This window comes from Mirounga leonina, unplaced genomic scaffold (assembly GCF_011800145.1).
Source record: "Mirounga leonina isolate KUSES-001 unplaced genomic scaffold, KU_Mleo_1.0 Mir_204, whole genome shotgun sequence".
Lineage (NCBI taxonomy): Eukaryota > Metazoa > Chordata > Mammalia > Carnivora > Phocidae > Mirounga > Mirounga leonina.
In genome coordinates this window covers 15,770,245-15,791,910 of record NW_023270513.1, presented here as the reverse complement: position 1 = coordinate 15,791,910, position 21,666 = coordinate 15,770,245, and the positions used below count along the sequence as shown (strand labels likewise).

General features: G+C 38.8%; 1 pseudogene; it reads left to right on the top strand.

Annotated features, from left to right (window-relative positions):
• Positions 1-273: 273 nt before the first annotated feature.
• Positions 274-1,027, top strand: LOC118025971 (annotated as a pseudogene).
• Positions 1,028-21,666: the final 20,639 nt, after the last annotated feature.

Below are 21,666 nucleotides of genomic sequence, written 5' to 3'. Positions count from 1 at the left end.
ATTGCCCAGTATAGTGTCTAATGTTTAATAATCATCCAGAAAATGATGGTTTATTTTCCCCTTCCTCTTATCAGTACTAAAAAGGATAGGTGGGTGTGTCTAAGAGTTGAAATAAAACAAAGTTTTCAATAAGTTATGAGTGGATTGTCCGGCGCCTGGATGGGGTTCTGTCTGTGGAGTCGTGAAATCAGTGGCTCGGGAGAATGGTGAATGAATGAGAGAAGATCAGGGAGAGAACCGAGGAGACTTTAGCGCAGTCCCTGCAAGGAAACCATGCCGAAATCCCGGAAGAGGCTCGCCGGGGCTGCTGGGCCTGCTGGGCCGGCTGGGCCAGACAATAAGCCGCCAGCAGGAAAACGTACCAAGACTAAGAACCCAGTAGGGGCATCAGCTACAATGGGTAATTCTAGCCCTGAGAAGACTTCAGCCTCTAAAAACTGTGGGAAGAATCTAAGCAGTTACTGGCTGATGAAGTCCGAGCCAGAAAGCCGACTAGATAAAGGTGTAGATGTGAAGTTCAACATTGAGGATCTTAAAGCACAGCCCAAGCAGACAGCATGCTGGGATGGTGCTCGCAACTACCAGTCCCGGAACTTCCTTCGAGCCATGCAGCTGGAGCAAGAAGAGTTCTTCTACCATAGCAACTGCAAAGAGCCAGGCATTGCAGGACTTGTGAAGATTGTGAAGGAGGCTTAACCAGACAACACAGTTTGAGAAAAACAATCCCCATTATTACCCATCCAGCAAAGAAGACAACCCCAAATGGTCCATGGTGGATGTACAGTTTGTTCGGATGATGAAGCGTTACATTACCCTGGCTGAGCTCAAAACCCATTACCAAACTCACAAAACCACTGGAGGCCCCTTAAAAAATATGGCTCTCTTCACTCGCCAGAGACTCTCAATTCAGCCCCTGACTCCAGAGGAGTTTGATTTTATTTTGAGCCTGGAAGAAAAGGAGCCAAGTTAACTGGGACACTGTTGCTGGAATGGGCAAGCCATTATTCCAAAGAAGTCAAGCTTTTATAAGACAAAAAGTGTGCGGCAGCTTGCGTGTTATGTTCACCTGGGGTTGTGTACATAGGTGGTTTTCATGTACCTTTTCCAATAAAACATTAATATAAAAAATGTTATGAGTGGATTAATATCAAACCTAATCCTTTGTAGAGTCACTAATACTCTAGTGTTCACAAAGCAAAATAAATACTATCTGTAAAAATAGTAAGATACAGAGACCCCAAAAAGGCAGTGTGAACATTTTGTAGATTTTAGGGAAACTAGCAGAAGAAAAATAATAGTCTCTTTTTGTCATGGTAATTAGAAACCCCAAATTTAAAAATCATCCAAAAACCATAAAATTAAGGTCTGCCACTGAAAAATTTTCCAGACTTTTTCTGTTTTCAATAGCACAGCTCCATACCACTTGGAAGAAGTAGGAATGTGCTTTTTCCTAATTTGGCAGAGCATGAAACATGTCCAAAAATAATATGAATTAATCATATGCATTTAGATTCTTTGAAGTTTAGCAACCATGAAAGCACCACAAACTTACAGACTGTGGAAGTCAATAACAGATTCCAGAAGCCTCAGGTCTTCTCCAGAGTTCTTTTGAATGAAAATACATGTGTAGTATTTCATATGAAGAATGACAGGCCAGGATTTGGAAAATGTTTCTCTAGCAAAGCCTCAGCAAATCACAGCCAGTATGCCCAGAACCTCCCAAAAATGTCAGTACAGGTAATTGAGCGCTTCATAAGAGACTAGGTCCTCTTTGGGATGTCACTCAGCACTTCTACCATTTCAAATGTTCTGCCTGTTCCCCATTCCCATCTCCACAGAAGTAGAAATCCTTCCAGCTATTCCTAAGTGAAGTTTTATTACAGAGCAGAAAATTATAATGAGCACCTCCAACATAATTACTGATAAGAGTGAAGTTTCCTAACTAAGTCATTCCCCCTGAAGGGGTGAAGTAAATTCTATTTCTTTATGCTTACTTTTGAAAATTATTTCAGAACTGCTGAGGGCAGCAAAAAGACCACTTGCACTTGGGAAGCTCATATTTCCTCAATACTTAGATTTCTCATTTTGACCAAAATCAGTTCTACGGTGGCCCCCTAGTTTAGTATCATAATTGGTTGATTGCAGATATTGCAGCTGACACAAGAATGAAGTTTCCAGCAGGCATGGTGAAAGGACTCCTCCAAGACTGAAACATTGCATGAAAAAAAATTGCATTGGAAAGCAACTCTATAAAAATAAACTTTAAAGATGCTTAGAACTTTTATCATGGAAAGATATTTAAGATATAAGTGGAAAAAAACCCCCAAAGAACCATGAATAATATAGTCCCATTTTATTCAAAAATATCTATTTATTTGTGCAGCATATACACGCATGCACACACACACACAAAACATCTGGAAGTACATATACCAAATTGCTGATACAGGTAATCTCTTGGTTAAGTAACTATTGGGGATTTCTTTTGCTTATTTGTATTTTCTGTATTTCAATAATGAGCATGGATTATGCATACAATAGAATAGTAATCGTATTTTTAAAGAAAGAAATTCAGCTATTCAAATCCACTTCCCATCTCAGATTCTGGGTTTTGCTACAAAATTTATGAATGTTTTTCTATAAGATTTGCATATCTTTTTCCACAGAGATGCACATTGTCAAGCCCTTGTCTCCTTTCCCCACTTAAAAAAAATAAATTTGGTTGTTTATTTAAAAAATATTCACTGAAGACCTACTTTACCTTCTTAGTCGAAGAAATGGACTACTCTCCCTACCCTCATTGCCTTAAACATGGGATTTTTTTAATGGACTTTTGTTTTACTTAGCAGGATAGGTTGATGCAACAATTACTTTGAGAGCTTTGTCCCAGTCTCTAGAAGAATGGTTTTGTTTCGAGTTTTGAAGTAAAAGAGAGGCATTGATCTCTGGGAAAAGACAGGTCTTTTGAGGTTGGAGTGGTGTCTTTCAATATGATAACTAACATTGATTAAACATGTTCCAGGCACTTTACATGATTTATTTCATATAATTCTCAAAATAATGCTTTTGAGTTAAGTACAATTGTTCCTATTTTCTAGGTTAGAAATTGAGCACTTACTCTATGCTTTTCTTACCATGTTCAGTAAGCACCAGATGGGGACCAAGAAACATTGGACTTAATTTCCAACAACTGTAGGAACAAATGCCTATCTCAGTGTGCTCTGTGAGACAGTCCAATTAAATCATCCCAATTTCCCAGCTGAGGAAACATATAAAGAGAACATTGCTGTACAATTAGAGAAGCAAAGAAAAGAAAATAATTGATTCAAATAAATTTGAAGAATTGTATAACATGGACAAATACCAGTTTGCAAAGTGTAAGTAGGGTCTCTAGACATAGCCAAATATAAATAAGAAAATTTAAAATGCTCTGATATAGTATTAACTTACATGCCTTATCCTCAAAATAATACTTTTGAGGTAAGTACAATTGTTTCCTATTTTCCAGGTTGGGAATTGAGGCTTAGAGAGGTTAAGTGATTTGGTAAATAAAATAAAATGAGAAAGAACAAAATAAGATACATAATAATAATAAAAATCTAACAAAATTTTATTTATTTTTTTAAGATTTTCTTTATTTATTTGACAGACAGCGAGAGAGCACAAGCAAGGGGAGCAGCAGAGGGAGAAGGAGAAGCAGGCTCCCCGCTGAGCAGGGGGCCCAATGCAGGGCTCAATCCCAGGACCCCGGGATCATGACCTGAGCTGAAGGCAGATACTTAATGACTGAGCCACCCAGGTGCCCCACAAAATTTTAAATATAAAAATAGAGAGATGACATCATCAAGATGGAGGGCTAGGAAGTCCCAATGCTTGTCTCTCCCACAAAAACTACAAAAAAATAAACTACAGAATGACAAAAACAATTGTAGGAAGCTCTGGACTACAATGAGGAAGCAGCAGATAGACTGTGGAACTTAAAAACTGAAGATAACAGCATAAAAAAGTATAGGAAACACTTGACTTGTATCATCCCAGCCCCCAGTCCAGAGAAGCTTGGCACCAGGGGGGATCCCCTTGGAAAAATTTCAACCCATTGGGAAAAGGCAAGCAATAGAGCTTCAACAAACCTCATTATCATGGATGTTTGAAGCCTTCGCTACTGAGGACTCTTAATGTCTTCACCAATGCTGAACACAGATGATGGAGTTGACAGGAATCCCTGTTGCTTTATCTTCTCCCTGGGGCTGTAGCTGTAGCTGTGGTGAAGCTTACTTCTGGGAGCCTGAGCTGCTGTTGTGATCAGCTCTCTGGGATAAGGACACTACAGTGCCTTGCCATCTACAGGACCAGAGCTGCCACAGCTCTGCACTCTGTCTCTGGGTTCCAAATTGTAGCTTTGATCCACTGTAACAAGGCTGTACTGCTGCTGCATTGCATCCCGACCCCAGGTATTAAGTCAGGGGTATGACCTGCCATTACTGGAGCCACACAGCTATTGCTTTTCATCCCATCCCCAGTGTGCTGTCAACATGCAACTTTAATGAGTCATCATTGGGCCAAATTGCCATTGTTCTCTGACTGCCCCCTGGGTCCTAAATCATAGCTTTGACCTACCATCACTAGACTGCTCTACTGCAACTCTATGCCCTGTCCCAAGGGTTTTAAGTCCCAGCTTTGACCTATCATCACCAGGGCCAAGCTGCTGCTGTTCTATGGCTGCCCCTTGGGGTCAGAGTCAGACTTTGACCCACCATCCCCAGGGTGTACTTCTATTGCACCCTGAGCCCAAGTCACCCTTCCACCTTGTCATCACATAGTCTTTGTCACTGCTGCATTCTCACCACCCCACCCCCCAGGCTGAGTTACTTTGGTGAGACTCAGAGACCCAGGCACCAGTTCCATGGGAGATCTGTACATGTTTGCACCTCAGACACTGGTACCATTGCTATAGCAAGTAGACAAGTGCTCCAGGACCAAGGGGTTGTGGTAGTTCCATGTGTATCTGATTCCCAGACTGTAAGTCCGTAGTCACTTAGAATGCAAGCACACAAGATCTGGTGCCAAGAGGTATCTCCTCAGCTAGAACTTCCTCCCACAGGCTAAAAAGGAAAACAGGAAGACCCCAGTAGCCTTTGCTTCTGAGGACCCAGTAAGCCTAGCCACCATTGCCACAAGCAGGATCTCTGCAGTCTTCATTGAGTTGACCTCAGCTAATGGAGATTCACAGAGACTACAGCACCATGCCCTCCCAGGAACCAGAGACTGCATTACACAGCCAGTGTCCTGCAGCCATGTTCAAGTGGAGGTCTTTGCCCACCAAAACCAGTTTGAGGGGCTGAAAGAAGTATCTGCTCATTCAAATGTTCAGACATCAATTCAAAGCCATTAGAAACATGAAAAAGCAAGGAAATGTGACCCCACCAAAGGGACACAATAATTTCTCAGTAATTGACCCCAAAGAAATGGAAATCTGAGAGTTACATGAAAAAGAACTTAAAATAATTATTTTAAGGAAGTTCAGTGAGATGCAATAGAACACAGATAGAGGAAAATCCATAGTTTTTCACAATGGCTGCACCAATTTACATTCCTACCAACAGTGCACTAGGGTTCTTTCTTCACATCCTTGCCAACACTTGTTGTTTCTTGTCTTTTAGATTCTAGCCATTCTGACAGGTGTGAGGTGACATCTCATTGTGGTTTTGATTTGCATTTCCCTGATGATTAATCATGTTAAGCATCTTTTCATATGTCTTTGGCCATTTCTATGTCATTTTTGGAAAAATGTCTATTCAGGTCCTCTGCCCATTTTAATTAGGTTATCTGTGTGCTTTTTTTTTGGTGTTAAGATGTATACATTTTTTATATATTTTTGATATTAATTCTTTATCAGATATATCATTTGTAAGTATCTTCTCCCAATTTGTAGGCTGCCTTTTCACTTTGATGATGGTTTCCTTCACTGTGAAAAAACTATATTTTGGTGAACTCCAATAGCTTATTTTTTCTTTTGTTTCCCCTGCCTGAGAAGACATGTTTAGAAAAATGTTAAGGCTGATTTCAAATAGATTACTGCCTATGTTTTCTTCTAGGAGTTTTATGGTTTCAGGTCACACATTTAGGACTTTAATCCATTTTAATTCTTGTGCATTGTATGGTGTATGAAAGTGGCCCAATTTTATTATTTTCCATGTAGCTGTGAAAAAATTAAAGGTAGAAATACCATATGACCCAATAATTTCTTTACTGGACATTTATCCAAAGAAAATGAAAAAACTAATTTGAAAAGATATATACACCTTGATGTTTATTGCAGCATTATTTATAATACCCAAGATATGGGAACACTTGTGTGGCTCTGTTGGTTATGCATCTGACTCTTATTTCAGGTTAGGTCATGGTCTTGGGGTGGTAGGATTGAGCCCTGTGTCCGGTTCTGTGCTCAGTGCTGACTCTGCTTGAGATCCTCTCTCTCTCCCTCTCCTTCTGCTCCTCCCCCCACTCATGTGCACACATACACTCTCTCTCCCTAAATAGATAAATAAATTTTTTTTTTAAAAAAAATAGCCAAGATATGGAAGCAACCCAAGTGTCCATCAATAGATGACTGGATAAAAATAAAATGTGGTATATAAATACAATGGAATATTACTCAACCACAAAAAATAAGAGCTTGCCATTCATGACAACATGGATGGACCTAGAGGGTACTATGCTAAGTGAAATACATCAGACAGAGAAAGATAAATACCATATGATTTCATTTATATGTGGAATCTGAAAAACAAAAACAAACAAACAAAAGACTCTTAATCTCATGGAATAAATTGGTGGCTGCCAGAGGGGAAGTGGTGGGGAAATGGGTGAAATATATAAAGAGCATTAAGAGGCACAAACTTCCAGTTATAAAATAAATTAGTCACAGATAAAAAGTACAACATAAGGAATATAGTCAATAATATTGTAATAACATATGGTGACAGATGGTGACTTCATTTGTCATAGTTAGCATTGAGTAAGGTATAAAATTACTGAATTAATATGTTGTATACCTTAAACTAATATAACATTTTATGTTATATTATCTGGTGTCCAATCTGGTGCCAAGAGGTATCTCCTCAGCTAGAACTTCCTCCCACAGGCTAAAAAGGAAAACAGGAAGACCCCAGTAGCCTTTGCTTCTGAGGACCCAGTAAGCCTAGCCACCATTGCCACAAGCAGGATCTCTGCAGTCTTCATTGAGTTGACCTCAGCTGATGGAGATTCCCACCCCCTGTGTCTGTTCAAGGGTCCTGGAAAGCTATATCCTTTGAAACAGATATTCTTGAGTTGCAGAATACAGTGAACGAAATGAAAAATGAATTAAAGAGCTTCAAAAGCAAGCTTAACCAAGCAGAAAATAGAATCTTGTGTGCTTGAAGACAGATATTATCCAATCAGAAAAGAAGAACAAATAAAAATGAAAAAGCATGAATAAAGCTTACCTGAATTATGGGACATGATAAGTAAAATAACATTAGCATTGGGGTGCCTAGGTGGCTCAGTTGGTTAAGCGACTGCCTTCAGCTCAGGTAATGATCTCAGAGTCCTGGGACTGAGCCCCACATCAGGCTCCCTGCTCAGTGGGGAGTCTGCTTTCTTCTCTCCCTCTTCCCCTCCCCCTGCTCATGCTCTCCCACTCGAATAAATAAATAAAATCTTTAAAAACTAACATTGGTATTATGAGTCTCAGAAGAAGAATGAGAGAAAGGGGCAGAAAACCTATTTAAATAAACTTTCCAAATCTGAGGAAGATATGGACATCCAGGTACAAGAAGCTTAAAGATCCCTAAACAGATTCAACCCAAAGAAATCTTCAACAATATACTTATAATAAATCTCAAAAATGAAAGGCAAAGAGAACATTTTGAAAGCAGTGAGAGAAAAAAGACATTACGTACAAGGGAGTCAAAATAAGGCTATCAGCAAATTTCTCAGCATAAAACTTGCAGGCCAAAAAAGATATATTCAAAGTGACCAAAGGTGGGAGGGCAATGAACCAAGAATAATTTACCCAGCAAAGTTGTCTTTAAGAAGTGAAAGATAGATTAAAAAAAAAAAAACTCCCAATCAAAAACTAAGGGAATTTAGATTTAGCCACTAGACCTGGCTAACAAGAAATGTTAAAGAGATTTTTTCAAGCTGAAAAATATATATACTCATTAGTAACATGGAAATATAAAAGTACAAAATTAACTGATAAAGGTAAGTATATAGTCAAATTAAAAATATTCTAATACTGCAATGTTGGTGTGTAAATCACTTTGAACTCTATCATATAAGTTAAGACAAAAGTATTAAAAATAGGTATAGTTACAATATTTTGTTAATGGTTGTACAATATAAACAGACGTAAACTGTGATATCAACAACATAAAAATGTGGAGAGAGGCAAGTAAAGGTGTATAGTTTTTGTATGCAATTGAAGTTAAATTGTTATCAGCCTGAAAAAGACTTGTAACTGTAAGATATACTATGAAAACCTCACAGTAATCACAAAGGTAAAACATAATAGGTAAGCAAATGATAATGAGAAAAAGATCAAAGCATACCACTGCAAAAATTTTATCAATTTACACAGAAATCCAGCAAGAGTTAAAAAAAAAAAGAACAAAGGAACTACAAAACAATGAAAGAGAAATGAACAAAATGGCAATAATAACTCCTTACCTGTCAATAATTACTCTAAATATAAATGGTTTAAATTCTCCAATTAAGTGACATAGAGTGGTTAACTAAAAAAGCAAGACCCAACTATATGCTGCATAGAAGAGATTTAAATAAGATTTAAAGACACTAATTAACTGAAAGTGAAGGGATGGGAAAAGATATCCCATGAAAATGGAAACTAAAAGAGAGAGCAGAGGCAGCTATACTTATATGATACAAAATGGACTTTACCTCCAAAGTTGGAGCAAGAGACAAAGAGATCATTATATAACAACAAAGGGGTCAATTCATGAAGAGGATATACCAATTGTAAATATATGTGCACCTAATATAAGAACACCTAAATATATTAAATAGATCTGAAGGGAAAAACAGACAGCAATGCAATAGTGGAAGAGAACCTCAACACACCACTTTCAGTAATGGATATATCAACAAGACAGAAAATCAATAAGGAAACATTGGACTTGAACTACATTTTAGGCCAAATGGATCCAACAGATATATATATATATAGAACATTTTACACAACAGCAGCAGAATACCCATTCTTTGCAAGTGCAAATGGAACATTCTTAAAGATAAATCATATTTTGGATCACAAAACAAGTCTTAATGAATTTAAGAAGATTGAAATTATATCCAGTATATTTTCAGCGCACAATGGTATGAAACCATAAATCAATAAATGACAGAAAGCTGGAAAATTCACAGATAGGTAGAATTAACACATTCCTGAATAACCAATGAGACAAAGGGAAAAAATCAAAAGGCAGATCAAAATAATATCTTGAACAAATGAAAATGGAAACAACATACCAAAGCTTATTGGATGCAGTTAAAATAATTTTGAGAGATAACTTTGTAGTGATAAATCCCTACGTTATGAGAAAGGGAAGACTTCAAATAAATAACCTTATCCTCCACCTCAAGAAACTAGAAAAAGAAGAACAAACTAAGCCCAAAGTCAGCAGAAGGAGAAGAATAATAAATACTAGAGAAGAAATAAATGAAACAGACAAGGAAAGACAATATAAAAGATCAATGAGACTAAGAATTGGGTTTTCAAAGGATAAACAAAATTTACTAATCTTTAACAAAAATAATTACAAAAATATTCAAATTAATAAAATTACAAATGAAAGAGAAGACATTTCAACTTACATCACAGTAATACAAAAAATCATAACAGACTATAATGAACAATTATACACCAAAAAATTAGATAAATTAGAAGACATGGAAATATCCTAGAAACACAACTTACCAAGAATGACTCATGAAGTAACAGAAAATCTGAAAAGACTAATAACAAGGAAGGAGAATCAATAACCAAAAATCTCCTTACAGAAGTGCACATGTGATGAGCACCAGGTGTTGTATGGAAGTGTTGAATCACTATATTGTACACATGAAACTAATATTACACTGTATGTTAACTAAAAGGAAATTAAATAAAAGAAAAAATTCTATGTATTAAAAAGTCAATTGAAATATAAATAAAGCAAATATTGGACAATATATTTGATCAGAAGGATCAAATACCAAACATGTCAAGGGACTTGAAACCAGTCTGCTTCATGTTGGATATATAGTTGACCCTTGAACAGACACAGGGGGTGGGACACCAACCCCCATGTAGTCAAAAATCCATTTATAACTTTTGACTCTCCAAAACTTAACTACTAATAGACTACTGTTGACTAGAAGCCTCACAGGTAACATAAACATTTGACTAACACATATTTTTATGTTATATGTATTCTATACTCTATTCTTACAATAAAGTAAGCTAGAGAAAAGAAAATGTTATTAAGAAAGTCATAAGGAGAAGAAAATACATTTATACTACTCTATGTATACTTATTGAAAAAAAATATGCATGTAAGTACACCCACACATTTCAAATATGTGGGTCAAGGGTCAACTATAATTTCAAGGTGTTTTATTTTTACTCACAGTTCTGGTCCCCTTTCTCTTTGCTTCTCAATTTTTGATCTGATTTGAATTGGAATGTTTCATTAAAGTTTAATTAATATCAAAAAAAAAGTCCTTAGAAATAAAAGCCTGAGACCAGATAGATTCACAGGTGGATTCTACTTAGCATATAAAGAATTAAAAACAATACTTCTTAAATTCTTCTAAAATATTGAAGATGAAGGAAAACTTCCAAACTCATTTTATGAGGCCAGCATTACCATGATAATGAAGCCAGAAAAGGACATGAAAAGAAAATTACAGACCAATAACCTTGATGAATACAGATGCAAAAATCCTCAACAAAATCCTAGCAAACTAAATTCAAGAGTACATGAAAAGAATCATATACCATGATCAAATGGGATTTCTCCCTGGGATGCAAGGAAGGTGCATTATGCAAATCAGTAAAAGTGATATGTCTCATATCAATAAATGCAGAAAAAGCATTTGACAAAATACACACACTTTGATGATAAAAATGCTCAAAAAATTAGGTTTAGAAGGAGTTTACCTCAAGATAATGAAAGTGATATATGACAAGGCCACAAGTATAATCATACTCAATAATGAAAATTTAAAAGCTTTTCTTCTAACATCAGGTACAAGACAAGGATGACCACTCTTACCATTCCTATTTATCACAGTAATGCAAGTCTTAACCACAGCAAGTAGGCATGAAAAAGAAATAAAAGGCATTCAGATTGGAAAGTAAGATGAAAAAATTATCTGTTTTCAGATGACATGGCTTTCTGAACAAAAAATCGTAAAGGCTCCACCAAAATAATGGACGAACTCAGCAAAGTTGTTGGATAAAGATTCAACATATAAAAACCAGTGTGTTTACTTACACTAACAAAGGACTATTTGAAATATAATTAAGAAAACAATCTCAAGACTAGGGAGATGGTGGTGGAGTAGGAGGACCTTAGGTTTGCCTCATCCCACAAACACAACTAGTTAACTATCAAATCATCCTAAATACAACAAAAATAGACCTGAAGACTGACAGAACAAACTCCACAACTAAAGGGAGAGAAGAGGCTACTTCAAAGAAGGTATGAAGTGTGAAGATGTAGTTTAGGGGAGACATGGATCAGGGATGCTGTGGAGGGGAGGAAGCCATGGTCATGGAGAAGGACAAGAGAGAGAGGAGCACACAGGGGAATGTACAAGAAGAATGTTTCCCCAAAGCCTTTAGCTTGAAATACAAGAGGGGCTGAGCTTTTGTGATTTCTTGCAACCACTGGGGCTTAAAGCATGGAGTTTTGAAGGTCAGTGGGGCTTGGCAGGCATAGAGCCTGGAAAGTGCTGCACTGCTCCTGAGAGAAGGCAGGTAAAGTCCTGGAGGCAGGAAGCACAGAAACAATGATTTGAAGAAGGCCTGGCTCACAGAGTGGGGAGATTATCCACTCTTCTTGAAGCATGTCCATTAGAGGTATCTTTCATGGAGACACCTCTCCAGGAACAAAGGAGCTAGCTGCACAATTTCCCTTCTACACACCTCAGCATAAACACAGAGGCACTTGTGGGAAACAGCACAGAGCCAACACTGGCTGCATAAGTTCCATACAACAAACCCCACCCTACTGTGCTCCAGTGGAAATGCGCATCTCAGTCAGGCTTGCCTTAGTCCCAACAAAGTGGGCTTCTTCTCCAAAAGACCAGCAGAAACCCCTACCCACACCATGTCTTCTGACCAGAAAGCTTTGCAGAGCCTCAGGTCCAGTGGAGGTGGTGAAAGGTCTCATTTCACAAGCAGACCAGAAGACGCATAGTTAAAACTCACCACTTTCAGGCCAGGGACCAAACACTGCCCACAGCAGGCAAAGAACCTCTGCAGATGACTGGCCTAAAGGATAAAGCACCTAGAACACAATAGCAGAGTGCATGCAGCACATACCAGAGACACAAGCTGAAACTCCAGGCCCTGGGCATTACAGGACCACTTCTTCACAAGGCCATTACTTTTGGAGCAAGAGACAAAACTGGCTTTCCCAACACGTAGTAGAGGGCAGAGACTTAGACAAAATGCCAAAATGGAGGAATTTATCTCAAATGAAAGAACAAGATAAGGCCATAGCCAGATAATTAACTGAAAGAGATATAAGTTACATGCCTGATGGCAAATTTAAAGCAACAATAAGGATACTCACTGAGCTTGAGAAAAATAACAGAAGACATAAATGAGATCCAAATCACAGAGATAAAATGTTAAAAATCAATCAAAGATGATGAGTGTAATAAACGAGCTTGTAAACAAGCTTGATGCAATGAACAGCAGAGGAATGAATTAATGAACTACAAGACAAAGTAATTGAAAGTAATGAAGCTTAACAAAAGAAAGAAAAGAATTATGCAAATCGAGAATACACTTGGGGAACTCAGTGACTCCATCACATGTAGTAACATTCGTATTATATGAGTCCCAGGAGAAGAGAACACAAAAGGGGCAGAAAATTTATTTGACAAAATAATAGCTGAAAATGTCCTTGATCTGGGGAAGGAAACAGACATCAAGATATAGGAGGCACAAAGAACACCCATCAAAATCAACATAACAGGCCAATACCAAGACATATTGTAATTAAATTTGCAAAATATACTGATAAAGAAACAAATCTTAAGGGCATCAAAACAAGACAGTAACTTACCAGACAAAACCCATAAGGCTAGCTGGAGATTTCTCAACAGAAACCTGGGAAGCTAGAAGAAAGTGGCATGATATATTCAAAGTGCTAAATGGGAAAAATCTGTACCCAAGAATATTATATCCAGCAAGGCTATAATTGAGAATAGAAGGAGAAATAGTTTCCCTGACAAACAAAAACTACAGGAATTTGTGACCACTAAACCAGTCCTGCAAGAAATATTAAAAGGGACTCTTTGAGTAGAAAGGATAGAACAAAAGTGACAGTATAAAGATAGCACAGTCAAAAGCAGTAAAAATTAATATTTCTGAAAAAAAAATCAGTCAAGAAACTCACAAAATAAAATGATATAAAATATAACAACATGTACCTAAAACGTGGGAGGACTATAGAATGAAATCAAACATCAACAACAATCAACTTAATGTAGACTGCTATAAGCAGACATTATATATAAAGCTAATGGAAATCATATAGCAAATACCACTAATAAATCTGCAAATAATAAGGAGAAAGAAATCCAAATATATCACTAAAGAAAACCAGCAAAACATGAAACAGAAAGACAAGAAAGGATCAGAGAAAATCTCCAGAAACAACCACAAAACAAGTAATAAAATGGCAATAAATACATATCTATCAACAATTACTTTGAATGTAAATGGAATAAACTATCCAATCAAAACACATAGGCTGTCGGAAATGATTTTAAAAAAAACAACAACACCTATGTATGTGCATTTAAAAATGGGCAGAAAACTTGAACAGACATTTCTCCAAAGAAATGAAGACACACAGATGACTAACAGACACATGAAAATATGTTTATCATCACTTACCATCAGGGAAATGAAAAAGAAAACTACAATGGGATATTACCTCACACCAGTTAGAATAGCTAAAATCAAGAATAGAAGAAAAAGCAGGTGTTGGTGAGGATGTGGAGGAAGGAGAACCCTCTTGCACTGTTGGTGGAATGTGACTTGTTACAGCCACTGTGGAAAACAGTATGGAAGTTCCTCAAAAAGTTAAAAATAGAAGTACCCTAAGATCCATCAATCCTACTATTAGGCATTTACCTAACGAATACAATAATACCAATTCAAAAGGGTACATGCACCTGGATATGTATAGCAGCATTATCTAGAGTAGCCAAATTATGGAAACAACCCAAGGACCATCAACTAATGAATGAAAAAAGAAGATGTGGCATATATATACAATAGAATATTATTCAGATACAAAAAAGAATGAAATCTAGTCATTTGCAAAGGCATAGATGGAGATAGGATTATGCTAAGTGAGGTAAGTCAGTCAGAAAGTGACAAACTTCATATGACTTCACTCATATGTGGAATTTAAGAAACAAAACAAACAAGCAAATGGAAAAGAAAAAGAGAGAGAGAGCAAACCAAGAAACAGACTCTTAACTATAAAGAACAAACTGACGGTTATCAGAAGGGAGTCTGGGGGCAGGGATGGGTTAAATAGATGATAGGGGTTAAGGAGAGCACTTGTAATGAGCACAGGGTGATGTATGGAAGTGTTGAATCATTGTATTGTACACCCAAAACTAATATTACACAATGTGTTAACTAACTGGGATTAAAATAAAAACTTGAGGGGAGGAGTTAAGATGGCAGAGTAGCAGGGGCCCCTATGCTTGCCTCATCCCTCGAACACAGCTAAAGAAATACCAAATCATTCCGTACAGCCAAGAAATTGATCTGAGGACCAAGAGAACAAATTGCATAACTAGAGGGAGAAAAGAGGTCACATTGTGGTAGGTAGGAGGTGTGGCAACATGATTTCTGGGAGAAAGGAATCCTGGGTGCTGTGGAGGGGATGGAGCCCTGATCATGGAGAGAAAGACAGACAGACAGACAGACAGACAGACAGACACACACACACACACACACACACACACACACACGGGGCGGCGGGGGGAAGAGAGAGAGAGAGAGCAGTACACAGGGGATTGTACAAGAAAAACACTTCCCCCAAACCATTGATTGGGAAAATGAGAGGGACTGATTATCATGAGTTTTTACAAGCAACAGAGTTGAAAGACTAAAGTTTTAGAAAGTCTTGCCATGGCCAGTATGGAGCCTGGTAGGCATAGCAGTGCCCCTGTGGAGGAGGGCAGAGGCCCAGGAATGGACAGTGTAGTCTGAAGACTCCATGGGTTGCACTGTGAGAAACAGTTCCCTTCTTGGAGTGCATTTAGGAGAGGCAGAAATGCCTCTCAAGGGACAAAAGGACTAGCAGGCACCATTGCACTGCCCTGCTCATTAGCATAGGGGCAGAAACACTTGCTGGGATAAGCTAACCTTAACACCACCTTTTCCCTGCCCTTTACTATAAACTGAGCGCTTGTGCATTCGTGCAACTGCCCTTCTGGGACAAATTGGGGACCAACCCCAGTGCAGCAAGACCCGACCCCAAAGGAGCAGTGCAGGTCTGCCCCATGTCCCTAAAATTTGGAGGTTTGAAACTCAGCTGGTGTCCCTGAAATAAAACATGGGAGCACTGTGCCACCAGGGGACAGATGGCCCAGACACAGACACTGTGAAAGCAGGGATCTGAGGGATGCCTGGGAAACGTGAAGGGAGATTGCTCTTCTGTGAGGGCTTTTTGGACAGCAGCAGTATAAACTCCCCTTGTCAGGGACAAGAGAGTTGAGTGATGTCTTTTTATCCCCCACCCATCACCATGGAGAGATTTCAGTGAGCAGTGCAGTGTCCACACTGGAGAGGTTTGAGCCCCTTATGACAATCCCCCAGCCCCCCAACCCCCCCTCATGATCTATAGCTGATTTTTTACTAGGGCAAGTGTGCCTGACAGCAAAAGCAGCAGAGGGACCCTATCCCAGAAGACTAGGACAAACCCCCTTGCACATACCATCTACTGACCATGGAGTGTTGCAAAGCTTCTGCTCTAGTGGAAATAGGATATGGCCTCTTTTAACAAGCAGACCAAAGCACACCTAGTTAAAACTTGCCACACACTGGGCAAGGTCCAAACACTCCCATTACAGATAAGGAGAAACTGCAGAGGACACAACTGAGGGAAAGAACAGCCAAAACACAGCAGCAGAGTGCACACAGCATACACCAGAGACACTTCCTGAAGTGCTAGGCCCTAGACAGTATATGACCTCTTCTTAATAAAGCCATTACTCTCAGGAGCAGGAAACATAACAGACTTTCCTAACACAGAGGAGACAGAGACTTAGACAAAATGCCAAGATGGAGGAATTCATCCCAAAAGAAAGAACAAGAAAAGGTAATGGCCAGAGATCTAATAAAAACACATATAAGTAATATGCCTGATCCAGAATTTAAAGCAACAATTATAAGGATACTATCTTGACTTGAGAAAAGCATAGAAGACACCAGGAAGTCCCTTACCACAGAGATAAAAGGCCTAAAAAGTAGGCAGGCCAAAAAAAAAAAAATGCTATAACCAAGATACAAAACTGACTGGTTGTAATGAGCGCAAGTATGGAAGAAGCAGAGGAATGAATAGATGATACAGAAGATAAAATTGTGGAAAATAATAAAGCTGAAAAGAAGAGGAAAAAAATAATGGATCATGAATGTAGACTTAGGGAACTCAGTAACTCCATCAAAAGTAATAACATTCATATCATAGGAGTCCCAGAACAAGAAGAAAGGAAAAAAGGGGCAGAAGGCATATTTGAGGAAATTATAGCCGAAAAATTTCCTAACCTGGGGAAAGAAACAGACACCCAAATCCAATATGCACAGAGAACTCTTATCAATATCATCAAAAGCAGGCGAACACCAAGACATATAGTGGTAAAATTGGGCAAAATACAAAGATAAGAAAAAAATCTTAAAAGCGGTAGGGGAAAGAAATCCCTAACTTATAAGGGAAGACAAATCAGGTTAGCAGCAGATCTCTCCACAGAAACTTGGCAAGCCTAAAGAAAGTGGCATGATATATTCAATGTGCTGAGTGGGAAAAAGTATGCAGCCAAGAATATTTTATCCAGAGAGCCTGTCATTGAGAATAGAAGGAGAGATAAACAGTTGCCCAGACAAACAAAAACTAAAGGAGGTCCTGACCACTAATCAGCCCTTCAGGATATATTAAAAGGGACTCTTTGAATGGGAAAGAAACACCAAAAGCAACAAAGACTAGAAAGGAAAGAGAAAATCTCCAGAAACAACACAGCGAGTAATACAATGACATTAAATTCATATCTATCAATAATCACTCAGAATGTAAATGAACTAAGTGCTCCAATGAAAAGACATAGGGTATCAGAATGGATTAAAAAAACAAGACCCATCTATATAATTCCTACAAGTGACTCATTTTAGAGCTAAAGACAACTGCAGATGGAAGGTGAGGGGATGGAGAACCATTTATCTAATGGACATCAAGAAGGAGCTGGAGTAGCCATACTTTTATTGGATAAACTAAATTTTAAACCAAAGACTGTAACAAGGATGAAGAAGGGAACTATATCATAATAAAAGGGTCTATCCAACAAGAAGATCTAGCAGTTGCAAATATTTATGCTCCCAACCTGGGAGCACCCAAATATATAAATCAATTAGTAACAAACATAAAATAACTTATTGGTACTAATAAAATAATAGTAGGGGACTTTAACACCCCACTTACATCAATGGACAGATCATCTAAGCAGAAAATCAACAAGGAAACAATGGCTTTGAATGACACACTGGCCCAGACAGACTTAACAGATATACTCAGAACATTTCATCCTAAAGCAGCAGAATAAACATTCTGTTTGAGTGTATATGGAACATTCTCCAGCATAGATCACATACTGGGTCACAAAGCAGGCCTTAACAAATAAAAAATTAATAAAATAAAATAAAATAAAAAAGATTGTATATTTTCCAACCACAATGTTATGAAACTTGAAGGCATTCTAAATAGTAGGTACTAATGAAACAGATGAGGTTGGAGTACTCAAAAAGAAGAAAAACAGAAAAAGAGATGAGGTGAAATAAAATTGCATTTATGACTATAGTTTTGCCTGAGGATAGCTCTTGGTGCTAACTAAACTTGTTGATGGATTATTTAAATTAGAATGCTCTAGGCAGTGATTTAATTAAAAAAAAAAAAAACACTAATTTCGTCCTCACAGTGTTTTATCTTGTGTTAGGTCTTTGTCAAAACATTTGAAGCAAAATTTGTTGATTAGAGTTAAAAGCCTTTCTAGTTTATGTGTGTTAGACAGTAATTTAAATAGGAGGGTATTAGTGAAAATACTTTGCTATTGGCAGAGAGGTCACTGTTTGGATTTCAAAATGGTTAGTAGACAATTCTGTACCCAAGCCATATACTACCTTTTCAGAGAATGCTTCAGGCCCAAACCAGGAATCATAGAGTTGGAAATAGCAAATGGCTTTCATAAAGAAATCCAAAATAGCATCTGTCAGATCTGACCACTGCTGCAGAACATTGAATGTCAATTTTCATTCCATTTGAGATAGCTTCTTCACCAACGACTTTTAGAACACCCAGTGGCTCTGACAGAAGGTATTCCTTTGAGTCTTTGGTGGCAAAAGAGGTCTTTCTTTCACATTCCACTACTAACACTCTCACTCCTGCTACTTTTCAGGATCTTCCACTCTGCAGGTAAGTTTCTGAGGAGATGCGGTTTGAGAGGGATAACTTTAGAACAGTGATTCCTAAACACCTGTTTGTTTCAGAATCACCAAGGGAGTTTGTTTACCATTTCTTCACAATTTTAAAGTGTATATTTAAGTAGCATTAAATACATTCACATTGTTCTGCAGCCATCATCACAATCAACCTCCAGAAATTTTTCATCTCTCTATACTGAAATTCTACACCCATTAAACAATAATCCTGGAGGAGGAGCAAGATGGCAGAGGAGTAGGAGACCTAAATTTTGTCTGGTCCCAGGAATTCAGCTAGATAGGTATCAAACCATTCTGAATGCCTACAAACTCAACAGGAGATCGAAGAAAAGAATAGCAGCAACTCTATGAACAGAAAAGTGACCACTTTCTGAAAGGTAGGACATGTGGAGAAATGAATCTGAGGCAATAATACGGGAAGGGAGCCTCCTCAGCCAACTACCGGCAAGTGATAGAGCCGTGGAGCACAAAATCGGAACTTTTAGAAGTCTTCTCCCTGAGGGACATTGCTCCAGTGGCTAAGCGGGCGGTGGAACCCTCGCTGGGACCCTGTGGTCTCAGGACCCTCAGAGTTACAGAAAGACCAGGAGTGCCTGAGTGCAGCAGAGCTCCCAGGTATTGGAGCAGGGAAGCTGGCTGTAAAAACTGAGCCGAGAAGTGGGCTCCCAGCTTGGGGTTGCCATAAACTGTGATCCTCGGCACAGTTGGCCCCTGCTCAACAAGCGGCAGATCTGGGGAGACTCCCCTTCCTCCCCCCAGGAGGAGCGGCACAGGAGCCCACTGCAGGAATCTGCTGGGTTTGGAGACCCGAAATGGGGTCGTGTGCCAGAGATAGAAACACTCGGTCACAGGCGAGGTGAGCACAGAGTGTGGCCAGGGACCTGGGAAACAGGAGTGATTGACTGCTTTTCTCTGCGGGCTCACTGAGGAGTGGGACCCTGAGTTCTCGGCTCCTCTGGAGCAGAGATTGGGAGGCCGCCATTTTCATCTCATCCTCCAAAGCTGTACAGAAAGCTTGCAGGAAACAAAGTTCCAGAGAGCAAACCCAAGCAGATTACCTAGCCTGGCCCCTGACAAGGGCAGTGCAATTCTGCCTCGGGCAAAGACATCTGAGAATCATGGCAACAGGCCCCTCCCCCAGAAGATCAGCAAGAACAGCCAGCCAAGACCAAGTTTACTGATCAATGAGAACAGCAGAACTCCAGCACTAGGGGAATACAGCACATAGAATTCATGGCTTTTTTCCCCAAGATTCTTTAGTCTTTCGAAGTTAATTTTTTAATTTTCTTTATTTTTTTCTTTTTCTATTTTTTGAATTTTTCTTTTTCCCTATTTCAACAAACATCTTATTAATTCTTTTTTAAAATCTTTTTTAATTTTCATTTTTAGAGTCATATCCTATCTCTCCATTGTAGTTAACCATATTTTTTGTATATATATAAGTTTTTCTCTCTTTAAAATTTTGGGATAAAGTTTCTTCTAACAGACCCAAATATATCCTAAATCTCTAGGGTATGGCTTTGTTCTAGTCTCCCCCTGATCACATTCTCCCCCCCCCCTTTTTTTTTGGTGTTTAAAAATTTTTCTTCTTTCTTTTTTCAACCAAATTCTTATCTTATTAATTCCTTTTATAAAATCTTTTATAATTTTCATCTTTACAGTCATATTCCATCCCTTCATCATATTTAACTTTATTTTTGTACATATATAAGTTTTTCTTTCTTTAAAATTTTGGGAGCACTTTCTTCTAACAGACCAAAATATGCCCAAAATCTAGTGTGTGGCTCTGATCTATTCACCAAGCTGATCATATTCTTTTTTTTTTTCTTTCCCTTTCTTTCTACCCAGTTTTGGGTCTCTTCTGATTCGTATATTCTTCTGGGGTTGTTGTTACCCTGTTAGTACTTTATTCTCTCATTCATCTATTCTCCTCTGGACAAAATGACAAGACAGAAAAACTCACCTCAAAAAAAAGAACAAGAGGCAGTACTAACTGCCAGGGACCTGATCAATACAGATATTAGTAAGCCGAGGAGTGGGATCTCAGCTTGGGGTTGCCATAAACCATGATCCACGGCACAGTCGGGCCACTGCTCCTCCAGCAGGGACCCAACAAGCAGCAGATCCGGGGAGACTCCCCTTCCTCCCCTGGGAGGAGTGACACAGGAGCACACCACAGGGATTTGCTGGATTTGGAGACTCCAAACGAGGTCGTGTGCCAGAGATAGAAATACTCGGTCACTGGCCGGGTGACCACAGAGTGCAGCTGGAGACCAGGGAAACGGAAATGATTGACTGCTTTTCTCTGCCGGCCCACTGAAGAGTGGGGCCCCGAGTTCTCGGCTCCTCTGGGGTGGAGACTGGGGGGCTGCCATTTTCACTCTCATCCTCCAAAGCTAAATGAAAAGCTTGCAGGGAACAAAAGCTCCCAAGAGGAAACCCGAGCAGATTACTTTGCCCGGACCCAGCAAGGGCGGGGCAATTCCGCCTCTGGCAAAGACCAGAGGGAACCTGGTCTTTGGGAACCACGGCAACAGGCCTCACCCCCGGAAGATCAGCAAGAACAGCCAGCCAAAACCAAGTTTACTGATCAATGAGAATGGCAGAACTCCAGTGCTAGGGGAACACTGCACATAGAATTTATGGCTTTTTTCCCA